Raw genomic sequence first — 24,645 nt, 5'->3', positions numbered from 1 at the left:
GGACTAGCTGGCAGCGGGGGAGCAGAGGATTAGTGAGTGGCTGCGAGGGCACAGGACTGCTGCAGGGGGCTGGTAGAAGCAGGACTAGCTGGCAGCGGGGGACCAGAGAATTAGTGAGTGACTACGAGGGCACAGGACTGCTGCAGGGGGCTGGTAGAAGCAGAACTAGCTGGCAGCGGGGGACCAGAGGATTAGTCAGTGGCTGCGAGGGCACAGGACTGCTGCAGGGGGCTGGTAGCAGCAGAACTAGCTGGCAGCGGGGGACCAGAGGATTAGTGAGTGGCTGCGAGGGCACAGGACTGCTGCAGGGGGCTGGTAGAAGCAGAACTAGCTGGCAGCAGGGGACCATAGGATTAGTGAGTGGCTGCGAGGGCACAGGACTGCTGCAGGGGGCTGGTAGAAGCAGGACTAGCTGGCAGCGGGGGACCAGAGGATTAGTGAGTGGCTGCGAGGGCACAGGACTGCTGCAGGGGGCTGGTAGAAGCAGAACTAGCTGGCAGCGGGGGACCATAGGATTAGTGAGTGGCTGCGAGGGCACAGGACTGCTGCAGGGGGCTGGTAGAAGCAGAACTAGCTGGCAGCAGGGGACCAGAGGATTAGTGAGTGGCTGCGAGGGCACAGGACTGCTGCAGGGGGCTGGTAGAAGCAGAACTAGCTGGCAGCGGGGGACCAGAGGATGAGTGAGTGGCTGCGAGGGCACAGGATGGCTGCAGGGGGCTGGTAGAAGCAGAACTAGCTGGCAGCGGGGGACCAGAGGATTAGTGAGTGGCTGCGGGGGCACAGGACTGCTGCAGGGGGCTGGTAGAAGCAGAACTAGCTGGCAGCGGGGGACCAGAGGATGAGTGAGTGGCTGCGAGGGCACAGGATGGCTGCAGGGGGCTGGTAGAAGCAGAACTAGCTGGCAGGAGGGACCAGAGGATTAGTGAGTGGCTGCGAGGGCACAGGATGGCTGCAGGGGGCTGGTAGAAGCAGAACTAGCTGGCAGCAGGGGACCATAGGATTAGTGAGTGGCTGCGAGGGCACAGGACTGCTGCAGGGGGCTGGTAGAAGCAGAACTAGCTGGCAGCAGGGGACCATAGGATTAGTGAGTGGCTGCGAGGGCACCGGACTGCTGCAGGGGGCTGGTAGAAGCAGAACTAGCTGGCAGCGGGGGACCAGAGGATTAGTGAGTGGCTGCCAGGGCACAGGACTGCTGCAGGGAGTTGGTAGAAGCAGAACTAGCTGGTGGCGGGGAGCAGAGGATTAGTGAGTGGCTGCGAGGGCACAGGACTGCTGCAGGGGGCTGGTAGAAGCAGAACTAGCTGGCAGCAGAGGACCAGAGGATTAGTGAGTGGCTGCGAGGGCACAGGACTGCTGCAGGGGGCTGGTAGAAGCAGAACTAGCTGGCAGCGGGGGACCATAGGATTAGTGAGTGGCTGCGAGGGCACAGGACTGCTGCAGGGGGCTGGTAGAAGCAGAACTAGCTGGCAGCGGGGGAGCAGAGGATTAGTGAGTGGCTGCGAGGGCACAGGACTGCTGCAGGGGGCTGGTAGAAGCAGAACTAGCTGGCAGCGGGGGACCAGAGGATTAGTGAGTGGCTGCGAGGGCACAGGACTGCTGCAGGGGGTTGGTAGAAGCAGAACTAGCTGGCAGCGGGGGACCAGAGGATTAGTGAGTGGCTGCGAGGGCACAGGACTGCTGCAGGGGGCTGGTAGAAGCAGAACTAGCTGGCAGCGGGGGACCAGAGGATTAGTGAGTGGCTGCGAGGGCACAGGACTGCTGCAGGGGGCTGGTAGAAGCAGAACTAGCTGGCAGTGGGGGAGCAGAGGATTAGTGAGTGGGTGCGAGGGCACAGGATGGCTGCAGGGGGCTCGTAGAAGCAGAACTAGCTGGCAGCGGGGGACCAGAGGATTAGTGAGTGGCTGCGAGGGCACAGGACTGCTGCAGGGGGCTGGTAGAAGCAGAACTAGCTGGCAGCGGGGGAGCAGAGGATTAGTGAGTGGCTGCGAGGGCACAGGATGGCTGCAGGGGGCTGGTAGAAGCAGAACTAGCTGGCAGCGGGGGACCAGAGGATTAGTGAGTGGCTGCGAGGGCACCGGACTGCTGCAGGGGGCTGGTAGAAGCAGAACTAGCTGGCAGCGGGGGACCAGAGGATTAGTGAGTGGCTGCGAGGGCACAGGACTGCTGCAGGGGGCTGGTAGAAGCAGAACTAGCTGGCAGCGGGGGACCAGAGGATTAGTGAGTGACTACGAGGGCACAGGACTGCTGCAGGGGGCTGGTAGAAGCAGAACTAGCTGGCAGCGGGGGACCAGAGGATTAGTGAGTGGCTGCGAGGGCACAGGACTGCTGCAGGGGGCTGGTAGAAGCAGAACTAGCTGGCAGCGGGGGACCAGAGGATTAGTGAGTGGCTGCGAGGGCACAGGACTGCTGCAGGGGGCTGGTAGAAGCAGAACTAGCTGGCAGCGGGGGACCAGAGGATTAGTGAGTGGCTGTGAGGGCACAGGACTGCTGCAGGGGGCTGGTAGAAGCAGGACTAGCTGGCAGCGGGGGAGCAGAGGATTAGTGAGTGGCTGCGAGGGCACAGGACTGCTGCAGGGGGCTGGTAGAAGCAGAACTAGCTGGCAGCCGGGGACCAGAGGATTAGTGAGTGGCTGCGAGGGCACAGGACTGCTGCAGGGGGCTGGTAGAAGCAGAACTAGCTGGCAGCCGGGGACCAGAGGATTAGTGAGTGGCTGCGAGGGCACAGGACTGCTGCAGGGGGCTGGTAGAAGCAGAACTAGCTGGCAGCGGGGGACCAGAGGATTAGTGAGTGGCTGCGAGGGCACAGGACTGCTGCAGGGGGCTTGTATAAGCAGAACTAGCTGGCAGCGGGCGACCAGAGGATTAGTGAGTGGCTGGGAGGGCACAGGACTGCTGCAGGGGGCTGGTAGAAGCAGAACTAGCTGGCAGCGGGGGACCAGAGGATTAGTGAGTGGCTGCGAGGGCACAGGACTGCTGCAGGGGGCTGGTAGAAGCAGAACTAGTTGGCAGCGGGGGACCAGAGGATTAGTGAGTGGCTGCGAGGGCACAGGACTGCTGCAGGGGGCTGGTAGAAGCAGAACTAGCTGGCAGTGGGGGACCAGAGGATTAGTGAGTGACTGCGAGGGCACCGGACTGCTGCAGGGGGCTGGTAGAAGCAGAACTAGCTGGCAGTGGGGGACCAGAGGATTAGTGAGTGACTGCGAGGGCACCGGACTGCTGCAGGGGGCTGGTAGAAGCAGGACTAGCTGGCAGCGGGGGACCAGAGGATTAGTGAGTGACTGCGAGGGCACAGGACTGCTGCAGGGGGCTGGTAGAAGCAGAACTAGCTGGCAGCGGGGGACCAGAGGATTAGTGAGTGGCTGGGAGGGCACAGGACCATAGTCCCCAACCGACCCGTTTTCGTCGGGACTTGCACGATTTGGGAGGGCTCTCCCGCTATCCCGCTATGACCCCCCAGTGTCCTGGCTGGCTGGGGGGTCAGACGCAGTGGCGGACTGTTTGCGCAGGAAGGGAGGCAGCCAGTGAAAGGGAGCTGGTGTCAAAGCGGCGGAGAAGGGAGGAAGTCTCCCCCCCCCCCTTCCCTCACCTTGGTGCTCCCTTTCCTGGCTCTCCCTTCCGGATTAATGTGTCCCCTCTGATGGCGCAGCGGCTGACAGCGGGCAGGGAGGACTTACCGCTGTTACGCAGCCGCCGGAGAGAGCTGTGATCTGTTCACCGCAAGTCTGGTCTACTCAAGACCAGACTAGCGGCGCACAGATCACAGCTCCCTCTGCCAGCTGGAAGGACATCGGTAAGTCCTCTCCGCCCGCTATCACTCTGCCGCTGAGCCATCGGAGGGGACACATTCGTCCGGAAGGGAGAGCCAGGAAAGGGAGCACCAAGGTGAGTTAAGGGGGGGGGAGACTTCCCCCCCTTCTCCGCCGCTTTGCCACCAGCTCCCTTTCACTGGCTGCCTCCCTTCCTGGGGGCACCTATACACCTGGCTATACTGGGGAGACCAATACACCTGGCTACATATACTGGGGGCACCTATACACCTGGCTACATATACTGGGGGCACCTATACACCTGGCTGCATATACTGGGGGCACCTATACACCTGGCTGCATATACTGGGTGCACCTATACACCTGGCTGCATATACTGGGGGCACCTATACACCTAGCTGCATATACTGGGGGCACCTATACACCTGGCTGCATATACTGGGGAGACCTATACACCTGGCTGCATATACTGGGGGCACCTATACAGCTGGCTACATATACTGGGGACACCTATACACCTGGCTGCATATACTGGGGGCACCTATACACCTGGCTGCATATACTGGGGACACCTATACACCTGGCTCCATATACTGGGGAGACCTATACACCTAGCTATATATACTGGGGATACCTATACAGCTGGCTACATATACTGGGGACACCTATACACCTAGCTACATATACTGTGGAGACCTATACACCTAGCTATATTTACTGGGGAGACCTATACATCTGGCTGCATATACTGGGGAGACCTATACATCTGGCTGCATATACTGGGGAGACCTATACACCTGGCTACATCTACTGGGGACACCTATACACCTGGCTGCATATACTGGGGAGACCTATACACCTGGCTACATCTACTGGGGACACCTATACACCTGGCTGCATATACTGGGGAGACCTATACACCTGGCTACATCTACTGGGGACACCTATACACCTGGCTACATATACTGTGGAGATACTTTAAATTGATATATTACTAATTTTAAATTGTTAATATGAAGGAAAATGAACCAGGATAGAAAGGACCAGTGTGGTTTGAATTATAAAACCACATATTTTTCTTAGGAAATCTTTATGGTATGCGTGACTAGGGGTGTGACGGGGGCGTGATAAGGGGTGTGACAGGGGCGTGGCTTAAGTGTCCCTCTTTCTCATCTCAAAATGTTGGGAGGTATGCAGGACTGCTGCAGGGGGCTGGTAGATGCATAACTAGCTGGCAGCGGGGGACCAGAGGATTAGTGAGTGGCTGCGAGGGCACAGGACTGCTGCAGGGGGCTGGTAGAAGCAGAACTAGCTGGTGGTGGGGGACTGGAGCAGCAGTGAGTGACTACGAGGGCACAGGATGGCTGCAGGGGGCTGGTAGAAGCAGAACTAGCTGGCAGCGGGGGACCAGAGGATTAGTGAGTGGCTGCGAGGGCACAGGACGGCTGCAGGGGGCTGGTAGAAGCAGAACTAGCTGGCAGCGGGGGACCAGAGGATTAGTGAGTGGCTGCGAGGGCACAGGACTGCTGCAGGGGGCTGGTAGAAGCAGGACTAGCTGGCAGCGGGGGAGCAGAGGATTAGTGAGTGGCTGCGAGGGCACAGGACTGCTGCAGGGGGCTGGTAGAAGCAGAACTAGCTGGCAGTGGGGGGACCAGAGGATTAGTGACTGGCTGCGAGGGCACAGGACTGCTGCAGGGGGCTGGTAGAAGCAGAACTAGCTGGCAGCGGGGGACCAGAGGATTAGTGAGTGGGTGAGTGGCTGCGAGGGCACAGGATGGCTGCAGGGGGCTGGTAGAAGCAGAACTAGCTGGTGGCGGGGGACCAGAGGATTAGTGAGTGGCTGCGAGGGCACAGGACTGCTGCAGGGGGCTGGTAGAAGCAGAACTAGCTGGCAGCGGGGGAGCAGAGGATTAGTGAGTGGCTGCGAGGGCACAGGACTGCTGCAGGGAGCTGGTATAAGCAGAACTAGCTGGCAGCGGGGGACCAGAGGATTAGTAAGTGGCTGGGAGGGCACAGGACTGCTGCAGGGGGCTGGTAGAAGCAGAACTAGCTGGCAGTGGGGGACCAGAGGATTAGTGAGTGGCTGCGAGGGCACAGGACTGCTGCAGGGGGCTGGTAGAAGCAGAACTAGCTGGCAGCGGGGGAGTAGAGGATTAGTGAGTGGCTGCAAGGGCACAGGACTGCTGCAGGGGGCTGGTAGAAGCAGAACTAGCTGGCAGCGGGGGACCAGAGGATTAGTGAGTGGCTGCGGGGGCACAGGATGGCTGCAGGGGGCTGGTAGAAGCAGAACTAGCTGGCAGCGGGGGAGCAGAGGATTAGTGAGTGGCTGCGAGGGCACAGGACTGCTGCAGGGGGCTGGTAGAAGCAGAACTAGTTGGCAGCGGGGGACCAGAGGATTAGTGAGTGGCTGCGAGGGCACAGGACTGCTGCAGGGGGCTGGTAGAAGCAGAACTAGCTGACAGTGGGGGACCAGAGGATTAGTGAGTGACTGCGAGGGCACCGGACTGCTGCAGGGGGCTGGTAGAAGCAGAACTAGCTGGCAGCGGGGGACCAGAGGATTAGTGAGTGGCTGCGAGGGCACAGGACTGCTGCAGGGGGCTGGTAGAAGCAGAACTAGCTGGCAGCGGGGGACCAGAGGATTAGTGAGTGGCTGGGAGGGCACAGGACTGCTGCAGGGGGCTGGTAGAAGCAGAACTAGCCGGCAGCAGGGGACCAGAGGATTAGTGAGTGGCTGGGAGGGCACAGGACTGCTGCAGGGGGCTGGTAGATGCCTAACTAGCTGGCAGCGGGGGATCAGAGGATTAGTGAGTGGCTGCGAGGGCACAGGACTGCTGCAGGGGGCTGGTAGAAGCAGAACTAGCTGGTGGTGGGGGACTGGAGCAGCAGTGAGTGACTACGAGGGCACAGGATGGCTGCAGGGGGCTGGTAGAAGCAAAACTAGCTGGCAGCGGGGGACCAGAGGATTAGTGAGTGGCTGCGAGGGCACAGGATGGCTGCAGGGGGCTGGTAGAAGCAGAACTAGCTGGCAGCAGGGGACCATAGGATTAGTGAGTGGCTGCGAGGGCACAGGACTGCTGCAGGGGGCTGGTAGAAGCAGAACTAGCTGGCAGCAGGGGACCATAGGATTAGTGAGTGGCTGCGAGGGCACAGGACTGCTGCAGGGGGCTGGTAGAAGCAGGACTAGCTGGCAGCGGGGGACCAGAGGATTAGTGAGTGGCTGCGAGGGCACAGGACGGCTGCAGGGGGCTGGTAGATGCATAACTAGCTGGCAGCGGGGGACCAGAGGATTAGTGAGTGGCTGCGAGGGCACAGGACTGCTGCAGGGGGCTGGTAGAAGCAGAACTAGCTGGCAGCGGGGGAGCAGAGGATTAGTGAGTGGCTGCGAGGGCACAGGACTGCTGCAGGGGGCTGGTAGAAGCAGAACTAGCTGGCAGCGGGGGGACCAGAGGATTAGTGAGTGGCTGCGAGGGCACAGGACTGCTGCAGGGGGCTGGTAGAAGCAGAACTAGCTGGCAGCGGGGGACCAGAGGATTAGTGAGTGGCTGCGAGGGCACAGGATGGCTGCAGGGGGCTGGTAGAAGCAGAACTAGCTGGCAGCGGGGAACCAGAGGATTAGTGAGTGACTGCGAGGGCACCGGACTGCTGCAGGGGGCTGGTAGAAGCAGAACTAGCTGGCAGCGGGGGACCAGAGGATTAGTGAGTGGCTGTGAGGGCACAGGATGGCTGCAGGGGGCTGGTAGAAGCAGAACTAGCTGGCAGCGGGGGACCAGAGTATTAGTGAGTGGCTGCGAGGGCTCAGGACTGCTGCAGGGGGCTGGTAGAAGCAGAACTAGCTGGCAGCGGGGGACCAGAGGATTAGTGAGTGGCTGCGAGGGCACAGGACTCCTGCAGGGGGCTGGTAGAAGCAGGACTAGCTGACAGCGGGGGACCAGAGGATTAGTGAGTGGCTGCGAGGGCACAGGACTGCTGCAGGGGGCTGGCAGAAGCAGAACTAGCTGGCAGTGGGGGAGCAGAGGATTAGTGAGTGGCTGCGAGGGCACAGGACTGCTGCAGGGGGCTGGTAGAAGCAGAACTAGCTGGCAGCGGGGGACCAGAGGATTAGTGAGTGGCTGCGAGGGCACAGGACTGCTGCAGGGGGCTGGTAGAAGCAGAACTAGCTGGCAGCGGGGGACCAGAGGATTAGTGAGTGGCTGCGAGGGCACAGGAATGCTGCAGGGGGCTGGTAGAAGCAGAACTAGCTGGCAGCGGGGGAGCAGAGGATTAGTGAGTGGCTGCGAGGGCACAGGACTGCTGCAGGGGGCTGGTAGAAGCAGAACTAGCTGGCGGCAGGGGACCAGAGGATTAGTGAGTGGCTGCGAGGGCACAGGACTGCTGCAGGGGGCTGGTAGAAGCAGAACTAGCTGGCAGCGGGGGACCAGAGGATTAGTGAGTGACTGCGAGGGCACAGGACTGCTGCAGGGGGCTGGTAGAAGCAGAACTAGCTGGCAGCGGGGGACCAGAGGATTAGTGAGTGGCTGCGAGGGCACAGGACTGCTGCAGGGGGCTGGTAGAAGCAGAACTAGCTGGCAGCGGGGGACCAGAGGATTAGTGAGTGGCTGCGAGGGCACAGGACTGCTGCAGGGGGCTGGTAGAAGCAGGACTAGCTGGCAGCGGGGGACCAGAGGATTAGTGAGTGGCTGCGAGGGCACAGGACAGCTGCAGGGGGCTGGTAGAAGCAGAACTAGCTGGCAGAGGGGGACCAGAGGATTAGTGAGTGACTGCGAGGGCACAGGACTGCTGCAGGGGGCTGGTAGAAGCAGAGCTAGCTGGCAGCGGGGGACCAGAGGATTAGTGAGTGGCTGCGAGGGCACAGGACTGCTGCAGGGGGCTGGTAGAAGCAGGACTAGCTGGCAGCGGGGGACCAGAGGATTAGTGAGTGGCTGCGAGGGCACAGGACAGCTGCAGGGGGCTGGTAGAAGCAGAACTAGCTGGCAGCAGGGGACCATAGGATTAGTGAGTGGCTGCGAGGGCACAGGACTGCTGCAGGGGGCTGGTAGAAGCAGAACTAGCTGGCAGCGGGGGACCAGAGGATTAGTGAGTGGCTGCGAGGGCACAGGATGGCTGCAGGGGGCTGGTAGAAGCCCCGGGTGAGTAAAACTCATTTTTTTTTCTGACTTAAGGTTCACTTTAAAGGAAATTTGAAGTGAAAGTAAACTGATGAAATAATGCATTGTCAGTGTAGTACAGCTAAGAAACAGCACTGAAAAAAGAGAAGAGAAGAAAAGAAGGGGAAAAAGAAAGGGAGAAGAGAAAAAAGGGGGAAAAAAAAAAGAAACAGCATTTTAACTACTTGCTGCATGCCGTGCAGTATAATCACGGCCCTGGAAAAAAGACAGGATGCAGCAGGGCCGTGAAAACAAGTCTACAGCGGCATGCAGCCGCCGCTCGCTTCCGTTCGCGCGTGCGCGCGCTCCGCCGTTACCGCCGCATAGAGGGGAAGTTAATGAATGGGACCGCTGGTCCCATTCATAAATCTAAGTCCCCGATTCAATGAATACCAGCGTCTACGAGACGCCGGCATTCATTGTATCTTCCTGTGTTACACAGCCACGGATTACTTCCGATTCACGTGCTTACGTACGTGAATCGGAAATGACGACTGAGGACATCTTGTGGCCAAAAAGTATATTGCACCAAAATTGCTTTTTATTTAATAAAAATCCCCACACTGACTGATATAATTAACTATTTCCCTCCCACACCCTCCCATAATACCCAAACTTTTTTTTTTATTTATATAAGGGGGGGGGGGGGGGGGGGGTTCATAAAAAAAAAAATATAAGTAGTTACCTTAGGGACTGAACTTTTTAAAAATTTATGTCAAGGCAGTATATTACTATTCATTTTTAATTTATGGGCTTGTAATTAGTGATGGACGCAAAACTGAAAAAATGCACCTTTATTTCCAAATGAAATATTGGCGCCATACATTGTACTAGGGAAATTTTTTGAACGTTGCAATAACCGGGACAAAAGGGCACATAAAATGTGTGGCTTTTATCCACAGTAGAATGTTTTATTTTAACACTATAATGGTCAAAAACTGAAAAATAATGCATTTTATATTTTTTTTTTTTTTGTTATTATTCATGTTAAAATGCATTTAGGATAAAATTATTCTTGGCATACTGTAACTCCCAAAGAAAGCCTAATTGGTGGCAAGAAGACAAAATATAGATCATTACGCTGTGATTAGTAGTGATTAAGTTATTGGAAAAAGAAAGGGAGGAGCGCTGACAGGTGAAAATTGCTCTGGTCCACAAGAGGAAAAATGCCTCAGGTGTCAAGTGGTTAAGCAAAGCAGCAAGTCTTATTGTTTCCAGTACAGAAAGAGTTAAAAGGACTCCGAGCTCAACATAAATAATAAAAGGCTGGCCGCCTCGTGTCATCACGGCGGCCGGTGTGACTGTACGGCGCATGCGCGATTAAACCGCGCATGCGCCGTACAGTCCTCGCCGTGATGACGTGAGGCGGCCGGCGTGTGACGTCAGCAAATGACATTTACAAAAGAGGAGCTGGACACTCGTCCCAGTGTCGCCCGGCTGCCGCCCGCCAGCCATTTCTGAAGAGGTGATGGGAGAAAAGCCAGGATGCCGGCGTGGGACGTCCCGACCTACACTGGGCTGCAGAAAGCCCCAGGTGAGTACTATTTTATTATTTATATTGAGCTCAGAGTCCCTTTAAGAAACTTCAGTTGTAATCTATGCAAAAGAGCTTCTCTGAGCTCTCAGACCCAACTTGAGGCAGAGACAATCCTACTTTCTGAGGCAGTTATACATCAAAGAAACAGTGAGAGGCAGCTGCAGATAAGGTTTTACTGCAGGGGAGTTCAAAGGGTCATTAGCTCTGCTCTGTTTCATAGTTTAAAATACAGAGTGTTGTTTGTAATTGCAAATATGAGAGGATGACAAAATGTTATTAAAAAAAAGCGATATAACTGACAGTAAAAATAAGACACTTTTCTTTTTTTTTTTTTTTTGCTACTAATGGTTCATTAAACTCCGTATTACACATACAATTCAGATCATACGTTTTTTTTCACTTCAGTGTCCCTTTAAAAAGGGAGCAGGTAGAGTGGATTCATTTAGGAAGGTTCAGGTTGGTTTTCAGGCCTAGTGAAGCATTCACCTATTTGCATAGCATCAGACAGAAGCATTATGTACCACCGTGACATTGCACCTTTAAAGGGACATTTCCTGTTTAGAATAGAAATAGTCGGGTAGGTGGGCGAGTTTATGATTGAGGGAGGTTAGCGTGTGATGCAATCTATAATAGGAAACCAATGGATCTCTTGTAGCTGGCTTGCATTTTAGGGAAAGGATTCCATTTCTCTTTTTAGATACAGTAATCTGATTTGAACATGATATTCCCATTACGTCCCATGAGATAAGGTTTAGATTTGGACTTAACAGTGAGAAAGTGCTAAGTGGGATTCTGAGTAGAGCTTTGGACTGATTTTTAAGTGGAAAGTTTAGGAAGTGTTCCCATGCTTATGATGCGAAACAAAGAAGTTCAGTACCTCTTTTCAATTGCAGTGCCCTCCTTTTCACTCTCAGTAGCTTTATTATCTCTCTGCAGGCCCGACCCTCCCCAGGGGCACCCTATCTGATGTAGATAAGGATCGCCGCTTTAAATTCAGCTCGCATAGCTGCTAGTGCGCCTGCACAAGTCTAGAGCCCTATCCATCCGCCTCCCCCCTCCCAGCCTCTCAGCCATCACATGTACGTCACTGCGTCCTGTACGTCTCTGCTGAGGAGGTGCAGCTTCACATGTACTGCTAATAGTGATGTGAGCACGCCCGCATGATGTATAGGAGACGGCTGAGAGGCTGGGAGCGAGGGGACGCGGAGGGATAGGGCTCTAGGATATAGGATAGCCGCTAGTGTGCCGGAGCAAGTCTAGAGCCCTATCCCTCCGCCTCCTCGCTCTCAGCCATCACATATACGTCACTGCGTCCTGCACGTCTCTGCTGAGGGGGTGCAGCTTCACATGTACTGCTAATAGTGATGTGAGCACTCCCGTATGACGTATAGGAGACGGCTGAGAGGCCGGGAGCGAGAGGACGCGGAGGGATAGGGCTCTAGGATATAGGATAGCCGCTAGTGTGCCGGAGCAAGTCTAGAGCCCTATCCCTCCGCGTCCTCGCTCTCAGCCATCACATATACGTCACTGCGTCCTGCACGTCTCTGCTGAGGGGGTGCAGCTTCACATGTACTGCTAATAGTGATGTGAGCTCTCCCGCATGATGTATAGGAGACGGCTGAGAGGCTGGGAGCGAGAGGACGCGGAGGGATAGGGCTCTAGGATATAGGATAGCCGCTAGTGTGCCGGAGCAAGTCTAGAGCCCTATCCCTCCGCCTCCTCGCTCTCAGCCATCACATATACGTCACTGCGTCCTGCACGTCTCTGCTGAGGGGGTGCAGCTTCACATGTACTGCTAATAGTGATGTGAGCACTCCCGCATGATGTATAGGAGACGGCTGAGAGGCTGGGAGCGAGAGGACGCGGAGGGATAGGGTTCTAGGATATAGGATAGCCGCTAGTGTGCCAGAGCAAGTCTAGAGCCCTATCCCTCCGCGTCCTCGCTCTCAGCCATCACATATACGTCACTGCGTCCTGCACGTCTCTGCTGAGGGGGTGCAGCTTCACATGTACTGCTAATAGTGATGTGAGCTCTCCCGCATGATGTATAGGAGACGGCTGAGAGGCCGGGAGCGAGAGGACGCGGAGGGATAGGGTTCTAGGATATAGGATAGCCGCTAGTGTGCCAGAGCAAGTCTAGAGCCCTATCCCTCCGCCTCCTCGCTCTCAGCCATCACATATACGTCACTGCGTCCTGCACGTCTCTGCTGAGGGGGTGCAGCTTCACATGTACTGCTAATAGTGATGTGAGCTCTCCCGCATGATGTATAGGAGACGGCTGAGAGGCTGGGAGCGAGGACGCGGAGGGATAGGGCTCTAGGATATAGGATAGCCGCTAGTGTGCCGGAGCAAGTCTAGAGCCCTATCCCTCCGCGTCCTCGCTCTCAGCCATCACATATACGTCACTGCGTCCTGCACGTCTCTGCTGAGGGGGTGCAGCTTCACATGTACTGCTAATAGTGATGTGAGCTCTCCCGCATGATGTATAGGAGACGGCTGAGAGGCCGGGAGCGAGAGGACGCGGAGGGATAGGGCTCTAGGATATAGGATAGCCGCTAGTGTGCCGGAGCAAGTCTAGAGCCCTATCCCTCCGCCTCCTCGCTCTCAGCCATCACATATACGTCACTGCGTCCTGCACGTCTCTGCTGAGGGGGTGCAGCTTCACATGTACTGCTAATAGTGATGTGAGCTCTCCCGCATGATGTATAGGAGACGGCTGAGAGGCTGGGAGCGAGGACGCGGAGGGATAGGGCTCTAGGATATAGGATAGCCGCTAGTGTGCCGGAGCAAGTCTAGAGCCCTATCCCTCCGCGTCCTCGCTCTCAGCCATCACATATACGTCACTGCGTCCTGCACGTCTCTGCTGAGGGGGTGCAGCTTCACATGTACTGCTAATAGTGATGTGAGCACTCCCGCATGACGTATAGGAGATGGCTGAGAGGCTGGGAGTGAGAGGATGCGGAGGGATAGGGCTCTAGGATATAGGATAGCCGCTAGTGTGCCGGAGCAAGTCTAGAGCCCTATCCCTCCGCCTCCTCGCTCTCAGCCATCACATATACGTCACTGCGTCCTGCACGTCTCTGCTGAGGGGGTGCAGCTTCACATGTACTGCTAATAGTGATGTGAGCTCTCCCGCATGATGTATAGGAGACGGCTGAGAGGCCGGGAGCGAGAGGACGCGGAGGGATAGGGCTCTAGGATATAGGATAGCCGCTAGTGTGCCGGAGCAAGTCTAGAGCCCTATCCCTCCGCCTCCTCGCTCTCAGCCATCACATATACGTCACTGCGTCCTGCACGTCTCTGCTGAGGGGGTGCAGCTTCACATGTACTGCTAATAGTGATGTGAGCTCTCCCGCATGATGTATAGGAGACGGCTGAGAGGCTGGGAGCGAGAGGACGCGGAGGGATAGGGCTCTAGGATATAGGATAGCCGCTAGTGTGCCGGAGCAAGTCTAGAGCCCTATCCCTCCGCGTCCTCGCTCTCAGCCATCACATATACGTCACTGCGTCCTGCACGTCTCTGCTGAGGGGGTGCAGCTTCACATGTACTGCTAATAGTGATGTGAGCTCTCCCGCATGATGTATAGGAGACGGCTGAGAGGCTGGGAGCGAGAGGACGCGGAGGGATAGGGTTCTAGGATATAGGATAGCCGCTAGTGTGGCGGAGCAAGTCTAGAGCCCTATCCCTCCGCCTCCTCGCTCTCAGCCATCACATATACGTCACTGCGTCCTGCACGTCTCTGCTGAGGGGGTGCAGCTTCACATGTACTGCTAATAGTGATGTGAGCTCTCCCGCATGATGTATAGGAGACGGCTGAGAGGCTGGGAGCGAGAGGACGCGGAGGGATAGGGTTCTAGGATATAGGATAGCCGCTAGTGTGCCGGAGCAAGTCTAGAGCCCTATCCCTCCGCGTCCTCGCTCTCAGCCATCACATATACGTCACTGCGTCCTGCACGTCTCTGCTGAGGGGGTGCAGCTTCACATGTACTGCTAATAGTGATGTGAGCTCTCCCGCATGATGTATAGGAGACGGCTGAGAGGCTGGGAGCGAGAGGACGCGGAGGGATAGGGTTCTAGGATATAGGATAGCCGCTAGTGTGGCGGAGCAAGTCTAGAGCCCTATCCCTCCGCCTCCTCGCTCTCAGCCATCACATATACGTCACTGCGTTCTGCACGTCTCTGCTGAGGGGGTGCAGCTTCACATGTACTGCTAATAGTGATGTGAGCTCTCCCGCATGATGTATAGGAGACGGCTGAGAGGCTGGGAGCGAGGGGACGCGGAGGGATAGGGCTCTAGGATATAGGATAGCCGCTAGTGTGCCGGAGCAAGTCTAGAGCCCTATCCCTCCGCGTCCTCGCTCTCAGCCATCACATATACGTCACTGCGTCCTGCACGTCTCTGCTGAGGGGGTGCAGCTTCACATGTACTGCTAATAGTGATGTGAGCTCTCCCGCATGATGTATAGGAGACGGCTGAGAGGCTGGGAGCGAGAGGACGCGGAGGGATAGGGTTCTAGGATATAGGATAGCCGCTAGTGTGGCGGAGCAAGTCTAGAGCCCTATCCCTCCACGTCCTCGCTCTCAGCCATCACATGTACGTCACTGCGTCCTGCACGTCTCTGCTGAGGGGGTGCAGCTTCACATGTACTGCTAATAGTGATGTGAGCACGCCCGCATGATGTATAGGAGACGGCTGAGAGGCCGGGAGCGAGAGGACGCGGAGGGATAGGGCTCTAGGATATAGGATAGCCGCTAGTGTGCCAGAGCAAGTCTAGAGCCCTATCCCTCCGCGTCCTCGCTCTCAGCCATCACATATACGTCACTGCGTCCTGCACGTCTCTGCTGAGGGGGTGCAGCTTCACATGTACTGCTAATAGTGATGTGAGCACTCCCGTATGACGTATAGGAGACGGCTGAGAGGCTGGGAGCGAGGACGCGGAGGGATAGGGCTCTAGGATATAGGATAGCCGCTAGTGTGCCGGAGCAAGTCTAGAGCCCTATCCCTCCGCGTCCTCGCTCTCAGCCATCACATATACGTCACTGCGTCCTGCACGTCTCTGCTGAGGGGGTGCAGCTTCACATGTACTGCTAATAGTGATGTGAGCTCTCCCGCATGATGTATAGGAGACGGCTGAGAGGCCGGGAGCGAGAGGACGCGGAGGGATAGGGCTCTAGGATATAGGATAGCCGCTAGTGTGCCGGAGCAAGTCTAGAGCCCTATCCCTCCGCCTCCTCGCTCTCAGCCATCACATATACGTCACTGCGTCCTGCACGTCTCTGCTGAGGGGGTGCAGCTTCACATGTACTGCTAATAGTGATGTGAGCACTCCCGCATGACGTATAGGAGACGGCTGAGAGGCTGGGAGCGAGGACGCGGAGGGATAGGGTTCTAGGATATAGGATAGCCGCTAGTGTGCCGGAGCAAGTCTAGAGCCCTATCCCTCCGCCTCCTCGCTCTCAGCCATCACATATACGTCACTGCGTCCTGCACGTCTCTGCTGAGGGGGTGCAGCTTCACATGTACTGCTAATAGTGATGTGAGCTCTCCCGCATGATGTATAGGAGACGGCTGAGAGGCTGGGAGCGAGGACGCGGAGGGATAGGGCTCTAGGATATAGGATAGCCGCTAGTGTGCCGGAGCAAGTCTAGAGCCCTATCCCTCCGCCTCCTCGCTCTCAGCCATCACATATACGTCACTGCGTCCTGCACGTCTCTGCTGAGGGGGTGCAGCTTCACATGTACTGCTAATAGTGATGTGAGCTCTCCCGCATGATGTATAGGAGACGGCTGAGAGGCTGGGAGCGAGAGGACGCGGAGGGATAGGGTTCTAGGATATAGGATAGCCGCTAGTGTGCCGGAGCAAGTCTAGAGCCCTATCCCTCCGCGTCCTCGCTCTCAGCCATCACATATACGTCACTGCGTCCTGCACGTCTCTGCTGAGGGGGTGCAGCTTCACATGTACTGCTAATAGTGATGTGAGCTCTCCCGCATGATGTATAGGAGACGGCTGAGAGGCCGGGAGCGAGAGGACGCGGAGGGATAGGGCTCTAGGATATAGGATAGCCGCTAGTGTGCCGGAGCAAGTCTAGAGCCCTATCCCTCCGCGTCCTCGCTCTCAGCCATCACATATACGTCACTGCGTCCTGCACGTCTCTGCTGAGGGGGTGCAGCTTCACATGTACTGCTAATAGTGATGTGAGCACTCCCGTATGACGTATAGGAGACGGCTGAGAGGCTGGGAGCGAGGACGCGGAGGGATAGGGTTCTAGGATATAGGATAGCCGCTAGTGTGCCGGAGCAAGTCTAGAGCCCTATCCCTCCGCGTCCTCGCTCTCAGCCATCACATATACGTCACTGCGTCCTGCACGTCTCTGCTGAGGGGGTGCAGCTTCACATGTACTGCTAATAGTGATGTGAGCACTCCCGTATGACGTATAGGAGACGGCTGAGAGGCTGGGAGCGAGGACGCGGAGGGATAGGGCTCTAGGATATAGGATAGCCGCTAGTGTGCCGGAGCAAGTCTAGAGCCCTATCCCTCCGCGTCCTCGCTCTCAGCCATCACATATACGTCACTGCGTCCTGCACGTCTCTGCTGAGGGGGTGCAGCTTCACATGTACTGCTAATAGTGATGTGAGCACTCCCGCATGATGTATAGGAGACGGCTGAGAGGCTGGGAGCGAGAGGACGCGGAGGGATAGGGCTCTAGGATATAGGATAGCCGCTAGTGTGCCGGAGCAAGTCTAGAGCCCTATCCCTCCGCGTCCTCGCTCTCAGCCATCACATATACGTCACTGCGTCCTGCACGTCTCTGCTGAGGGGGTGCAGCTTCACATGTACTGCTAATAGTGATGTGAGCACTCCCGTATGACGTATAGGAGACGGCTGAGAGGCTGGGAGCGAGGACGCGGAGGGATAGGGCTCTAGGATATAGGATAGCCGCTAGTGTGCCGGAGCAAGTCTAGAGCCCTATCCCTCCGCGTCCTCGCTCTCAGCCATCACATATACGTCACTGCGTCCTGCACGTCTCTGCTGAGGGGGTGCAGCTTCACATGTACTGCTAATAGTGATGTGAGCTCTCCCACATGATGTATAGGAGACGGCTGAGAGGCTGGGAGCGAGAGGACGCGGAGGGATAGGGTTCTAGGATATAGGATAGCCGCTAGTGTGCCGGAGCAAGTCTAGAGCCCTATCCATCCGCGCCCCCTCTCTCAGCCATCACATATACGTCACTGCGTCCTGCACGTCTCTGCTGAGGGGGTGCAGCTTCACATGTACTGCTAATAGTGATGTGAGCTCTCCCGCATGATGTATAGGAGACGGCTGAGAGGCTGGGAGCGAGGGGACGCGGAGGGATAGGGCTCTAGGATATAGGATAGCCGCTAGTGTGCCGGAGCAAGTCTAGAGCCCTATCCCTCCGCTGGGAGCTAATAGTGATGTGAGCTCTCCCGCATGACGTATAGGAGACGGCTGAGAGGCTGGGAGCGAGGACGCGGAGGGATAGGGCTCTAGGATATAGGATAGCCGCTAGTGTGCCGGAGCAAGTCTAGAGCCCTATCCCTCCGCGTCCTCGCTCTCAGCCATCACATATACGTCACTGCGTCCTGCACGTCTCTGCTGAGGGGGTGCAGCTTCACATGTACTGCTAATAGTGATGTGAGCTCTCCCGCATGATGTATAGGAGACGTCTGGGAGGCTGGGAGCGAGGACGCGGAGGGATAGGGCTCTAGGATATAGGATAGCCGCTAGTGTGCCGGAGCAAGTCTAGAGCCCTATCCCTCCGCGTCCTCGCTCTCAGCCATCACATATACGTCACTGCGTCCTGCACGTCTCTGCTGAGGGGGTGCAGCTTCACATGTACTGCTAATAGTGATGTGAGCTCTCCCGCATGATGTATAGGAGACGTCTGGGAGGCTGGGAGCGAGGACGCGGAGGGATAGGGCTCTAGGATATGGGATAGCCGCTAGTGTGCCGGAGCAAGTCTAGAGCCCTATCCCTCCGCGTCCTCGCTCTCAGCCATCACATATACGTCACTGCGTCCTGCACGTCTCTGCTGAGGGGGTGCAGCTTCACATGTACTGCTAATAGTGATGTGAGCTCTCCCGCATGATGTATAGGAGACGTCTGGGAGGCCGGGAGCGAGGACGCGGAGGGATAGGGCTCTAGGATATAGGATAGCCGCTAGTGTGCCGGAGCAAGTCTAGAGCCCTATCCCTCCGCCTCCTCGCTCTCAGCCATCACATATACGTCACTGCGTCCTGCACGTCTCTGCTGAGGGGGTGCAGCTTCACATGTACTGCTAATAGTGATGTGAGCTCTCCCGCATGATGTATAGGAGACGTCTGGGAGGCTGGGAGCGAGGACGCGGAGGGATAGGGCTCTAGGATATAGGATAGCCGCTAGTGTGCCGGAGCAAGTCTAGAGCCCTATCCCTCCGCTGGGAGCTAATAGTGATGTGAGCTCTCCCGCATGACGTATAGGAGACGGCTGAGAGGCTGGGAGGGGGGACGCGGATGGATAGGCTCTAGACTTGTGCAGGCGCACCAGCGGCTATGCAAGCTGAATTTAAAGTGGCGATCTTTATCTACATCAGATAGGGTGACCCTGGGGAGTGTCGGGGTCTGCTCCGGAGCCTGCAGAGAGATAATAAAGCTACTGAGAGTGAAAGGGAGGGCGTGGATCATCTCACAGGAGGACTGCAATTGCAAAGAGGTACTGAACTTTTTTTTTGTTTTTGCTTCGCATCGTAAGTCCTTTAAGTGTTGCGGTACTTGTAGGGTACGTTGATGATGAGGGTTTGAATTCTAATGTCATAGCTAGTAGAATTTCTTTCGGGTGGGCTCCAAATATGATCGGATACAGCAGTGTTCTCCCCAGGGGGAAATCCTATGTCTTCCCCTTGCCATATGTATTGATTTATCAATCTCTTCATATCTGTAAAGAAGCTTGCTTTAAGTGGAATATGACCTGTTCTGAGTTACAGAATTTGTGGAAGTATAAACCTCTGCAGGGCTAAAGAGAGGACCTTTCACTTTTCTAATTTAGCTAGAAGTGGTAGATAATTGAGCTGGAAGAGGTCTAATGGTTTTTTTTTTTGTGGTAACAGAGTACCCAGGAGTTGTAAAGATTTTGTTACCCATGAGGCTATCTTTTATAGAGCTTGAGAGGTTCGTATAATGTTGGATTTGGAGTGATTAAGTTTGCATAAGAAAGAGGTGGAGAATTTATCTAATATTTTGATTGCTTGATCTAAGGAATTCTAAGAATCTGCCAAGGAAAGGATAACAGTGGGGAGCATTCATTTCAATGCCTTCAGTTAGGGGGTCAGACCTTAACCTTTCTGTCATTGTTCCTGGCTACCAGTAGAATGGAGAATACTCTTCAAGATTGGACTGCTGACATTCAAATCACTGCACTATTCAGATCAGCAAGTTCTATAAACTTGGTCACTCCCAGAGTGCACCTCAAAACCTCTGGAGACAGAGCTTTCTGCCATGCTGCCCCTACTTTTTGGAACTCCCTACCACACCCAGTAAAGACAGCACCATCCCTGGAGTTATTCAAATCCAGACTGAAAAGCCACCTCTTTAGCCTGGCATTTCCGGACTTATAAAATTCTTCCTCTGCTCTACAGTTTACCAATCAACCAATGATTGGTCGGAGCCATGCTTACGCGCTTTGAGGCCTACGGGAGAAAAGCGCTTTACAAATGGTATTTGTTGTTTCCATCAATAAGGAGAAAATCACTGAAGACTGGCAGCCCTGACGAGTGCCATTTGAAATATTATGTATTGTATTTATAAAGCGCCAACATATTTTGCAGCGCTGGACCTCAGTTAAAGTTACAGGCAATATTTAGGGGTGACATATTAAAGTTCTTTGCCATGAAGCTATTTGCATTAACCTTGGCCGAGGGAGTAGTATAGAGTGCTAGGATAGCTGTTAGGATTTTAGATCGAACTTCCTTAGGCCTCTTGCACACTGCAAGCGATTCCGATTCAGATTCCGATTTGCAGTGTGCAGGGTGCAAACTGCAAATCGGAATCGGATGTAAAAACCGATTAAAAAGCGGAATCTGAATCGGAATCGCTTGCAGTGTGCAAGAGGCCTTAGGAAGTGTTTTTGAGGAACCCCCAGTGTACTCTGTGGAAGGCCTTCTCTGCATCTAGAGATATAATCAGAGAAGGCCTCTATGACAGTTCAACACTTTGAATGACATTGATCATAGGCCTGGTGTCATGATATTGCATTAGAATTGTCCATAAACAGTCAGCAGACATGGAATTCAATGATGAAAACTTTATTCGGAAGCATTTGTAAGCAAAGTTGCATCCACACAGTAGCATACAGCTTCCCCCTAGCTGTCCCACACCAAACTGACTCCCTCTCTCTCTACCCTCTATCAGGCTTGTGAACAGACATCAAATGTCATCAGATGAAAAGAACATGGCCAGTCTGCTAACACACAATAGCAAATCCCCCACATAATTCCAGTAACTCCAATTCAATTACAAAACAAACAAATGTAGGAACAAAAAACTTTTAGTAAAAAGTACAGTTATATTCAGTTAAACATATCATACATCACATTCCTCCCCCCATACATTCCTGGACCCCCAAGTGAAGGCATTAGTTGGGTGAGATTGAGGTACAGGTTAGTGTTGATTGAACAGTGCTCGGCACTGTTCGTTATTCCCCGAACATTGGGGCATTCGGGTTCCGGTCGAGCACAGCCGAGCACCACATGGTGCTTGGCCGCGCTGTTCGGTGTCGTCCTTACTCAGTCGCTGGTAAAGTCTGCCTTCACGGACGGTCAGTTCGCGCAGTTCCATTTCCAACACCACTTGCCTGCAGAGGATGGTAAAGGACTACATGTCAGATGGCGTAGCCGTGTTGAACAATCCATCAGTCCCCTTTAATTATTGGGTCTCTAAGCTAGACACCTGGCATGAACTGGCACTGTAGGCAATAGAGGTGCTGGCTTGCCCTGCCGCCAGCGTTATGTCGGAACGTTGTTTCAGTGCTGCCGGAGGCATCGTTACAGATCGGCGTATCCGCCTCTCCACAGCAAATGCAGACCGTCTGAAACAAATACAAATGAATAAATCGTGGATTGGAACCGACTTCGCAACACCCCCCGACCAAGCACCAGGAACATCTGTGCTGGGTTAGCGTTGCCGGTCCCAGATAGGAATAGGACTGCTTTTCAGGAATATCTCCTTTGTATAATATTTATCAATGCATGGCGGCAAAATGCATTGGTTTAAAGTGAACCTGAGGTGAGAATGAGATGGAGGTTGCTATATTTATTTCCTTTTAAACTATACCAGTTGCCTGGCAGCCATAATGATCTATTTGGATGCAGTGGTGTGTGAATTAAACCAGAAAGAAGTATGCAGGTAATCTTGCCAGGTCGGACATTATTGTCAGAAACACCTGATCTGCTGCATGCTTGTTCAGGGGCTATGCCTGAACGTATTAGAGGCAGAGGATCTGCAGGACAACCAGGCAACTGGTGTTGCTTAAAAGGAAATAAATATGGCAGCCTCCATGTCACTCTCACCTCGGGTTCCCTTTAAGCACGCATTTTGTCCTCATGCAAGGCCTGGGTTGTGTCAGAAAGAGGAGCCTTGTTTGCCTGTACCTCCTCTTCCATCATGTGTGCTGGGTTAGCGTCGCCGGTCCCATTGGTAGGACAGCTTTTCAGGATCTCATTTGTATAAAATGTATAAATGCATGGCGATAAACTGCATTGGCCTTAAGCGGGCAGTGTTTCCCCATACACGTATGCCTTTTTTGGGGAGTTTTATTTGTTTTATTGGCAGCCAAGTATAATTGGCGCACTGCTCTGCAAACATGAGTCCCTGCTTTTATTCTGAGCCTAAGATCTATGTGTAAAATGCCCCCCCCCCCCCCCCCCCACACACACACACACTATTTCCTCATGCTTCCATGGCAGCACCCACGGGTTTGTCCCGCCCCCCTTCCCTCATAGGACAGGTGTTTAGATAAATTGAAGGTAGGCCCAGTTACCCCGTCTATTTTTTTTCGTCCTTACCTCGAGCAGGTGTTCTATTTTAGCTCTCTGCACCTATCTGCCATGTCCATGGTATCCACCAGGTTCAGCCTCTCCTGGTGTAGGCTCATAGCTCTAAACGAGTTCCAGAGCAAGCCCCGTTCTGTTGGTCTTGGGGGCACGGACACCGCTCTGATTGGGGCTGTCAGGAGGAGACCAATGGTTTCCTATGCGAGCGGTGTCCACTAAGTGGCTAGTGGCTAAATTGCTGAATGCAGGCGACTCAGAAGGAGTTTCTGCCTGCGTTCCACCGCCAGTTAACCAGGATGGAGTGTCGGTGCGTCACTTCCGGTTGCGCTCCTCGCAAACCGGAAGTGATGTCATTAGGTGGCCGGCGAGGTCTGCGTGCGTTCCAGACGCATGGAAGCGGCGCAGCAGGCGGGGAGGACTCTAGAGGAGGGGCCGGAAGCCTATTTAGAGCCAGAGACATGGCGATCTGGCGTCCCCAGCACGCGGAAGGACGCATTAGGATCGCCAGTCACTTTTGGTTGTGAGCAGCATCCAAACTCTGTGGAAGGTAGGTGGAATATGACTCAAAGCAAGCCTTCAACTAGGCTATTGATCACAGTGTCTCTAATTAAGCACTATCCTTTTAGATCTCAGGTTCCACTGTCGGTGCTATGAACTCTAACACTTCTGCGGCGCCTGTTACAGACCAACCTCAGATTGATAGGTAGGTGCTAAGGTAGGTCCTCTTTTTTTAGGTAAAAGAGTGCATTTTTTTGATATTAAGAGACATTATTTTTGTCTACTGACAGCCCCAGAAGACTGCAAACGGAAACTCCCAGACCATGTTCCCCGGAAAGATCAAGATCACGCACAAGAACGAAATCTTGCAATAGATCGAAGTCACGCAGAAGATCCCAATCACGAAAAGGGTCTCAATCGCGAATAGGATCGCAATCGCGAATAGGATCGCAATCGCGAAGATCACAATCGCGAAGAAGATCACGATCACGCAGAAGGTCGCAATCGCGAAGAAGGTCAAGATCTCATAGAAGATCTCAATCAAAGACGTATCGTTCCTCTAGACGAGACCGATCTAGGAGCAGATCGCCCAGAAGACATCATTATAAGAGACCGCCAAGACACTGTTGGGCATGCGGAAAGGACACGCTGCCTGGGAGGATGGTATGTGGTGTCTGCTTCGGTCAGATGACGCAGGGTGAACAACAACCGGTGGAGGTCTCGCAGATCATTCGAGACGCGGTCCAAGAATCGATGGGTCAGTACAAAGCAAGTCTGCCGCAAATCCTTACTGCTGAACCGGGACCCTCTGCGTTACCGCAAGATGTAGAAGCCAACAGCGAGGAGAGCGAAATAGGCTTTCACTTTGCCTTAGTCGAGCCATATGTGAAGGCCGTTAGACAAGCTTTGGAATGGGAAGAAGATGAGGAGGAAGAATCAAAAGACAGAAAACAAAAGAAAACATATTACAAAAATCTTAAAAAATCTTGTACCTACTTTCCATTTATGGAAGAGATTGATGAGATGATTCAAGAAGAGTGGAACAAGATGGAAAAAAGGACAATGCTAGCTAATAGACTAGCTAAATCAGGCTTTCTCAACCAGGGTTCCCTGGAACCCCAGGGTTCCTTGAGGACTTTGCAGGGGTTCCCTGGCATTTTACCCCATCGTGGGGGAAGTATAATAGAGCATATTATAATAGGGGGTACTGTAAAAAGAAGCACTAAATTGGGAATCAGAATAATCATGAGCACAGTATAATTAATAGCAGTGTAATAGGGGGTAGTGAAATTTACAGCCTCACCTACTTTTAAAGGCCATGCCTCCGGAAAAATAAATGCAGGGGTTCCTCGAGATTAAAAAATTGTTTGCAGGGGTTCCTTGAGACCCAAAAGTTATTTGCAGGGTTCCTCCAGGGTAAAAAGGTTGAGAAAGGCTGAGCTAAATTATACCCGTTACCTGAAAGAGACACTAAAAAAATGTGATAACGCCCCGGTAGTAGACGCATCTGTAATGCGGTTAGCAAAACATGTCACACTACCTCTAGAGGATGCGATTTCCTTCCGAGACACAATCGACAGAAAAATGGATATTGATTTAAGGAAAAATTACACAGTTTCTGGAGGGGCAATCAGACCAGCCATTGCATTAACAT

At 54.3% G+C, this 24,645-nt stretch overlaps 1 protein-coding gene across 4 annotated transcripts in view; it reads left to right on the top strand.

The window, feature by feature from the left end:
- Window positions 1–24,645, top strand: part of PLOD1 (procollagen-lysine,2-oxoglutarate 5-dioxygenase 1) — a 170,564-nt gene that overhangs the window by 62,097 nt on the left and 83,822 nt on the right. The window contains exon 1 of one of the 4 annotated variants that reach the window (XM_068238747.1): window positions 18,896–19,159. The exons of the other annotated variants lie outside the window; for them this stretch is intronic. The gene's annotated coding sequence lies outside the window, so the exon portion shown is untranslated. Of the gene's footprint in view, window positions 1–18,895; window positions 19,160–24,645 lie in introns of those variants that run through there. 4 annotated transcript variants of the gene reach the window in all.

Source organism: Hyperolius riggenbachi, chromosome 6, assembly GCF_040937935.1.
Source record: "Hyperolius riggenbachi isolate aHypRig1 chromosome 6, aHypRig1.pri, whole genome shotgun sequence".
Taxonomy (NCBI): Eukaryota; Metazoa; Chordata; class Amphibia; order Anura; family Hyperoliidae; genus Hyperolius; species Hyperolius riggenbachi.
The sequence above is the reverse complement of the archived record's forward strand: the minus strand, read 5'-3'. Positions and strand labels throughout refer to the sequence as shown.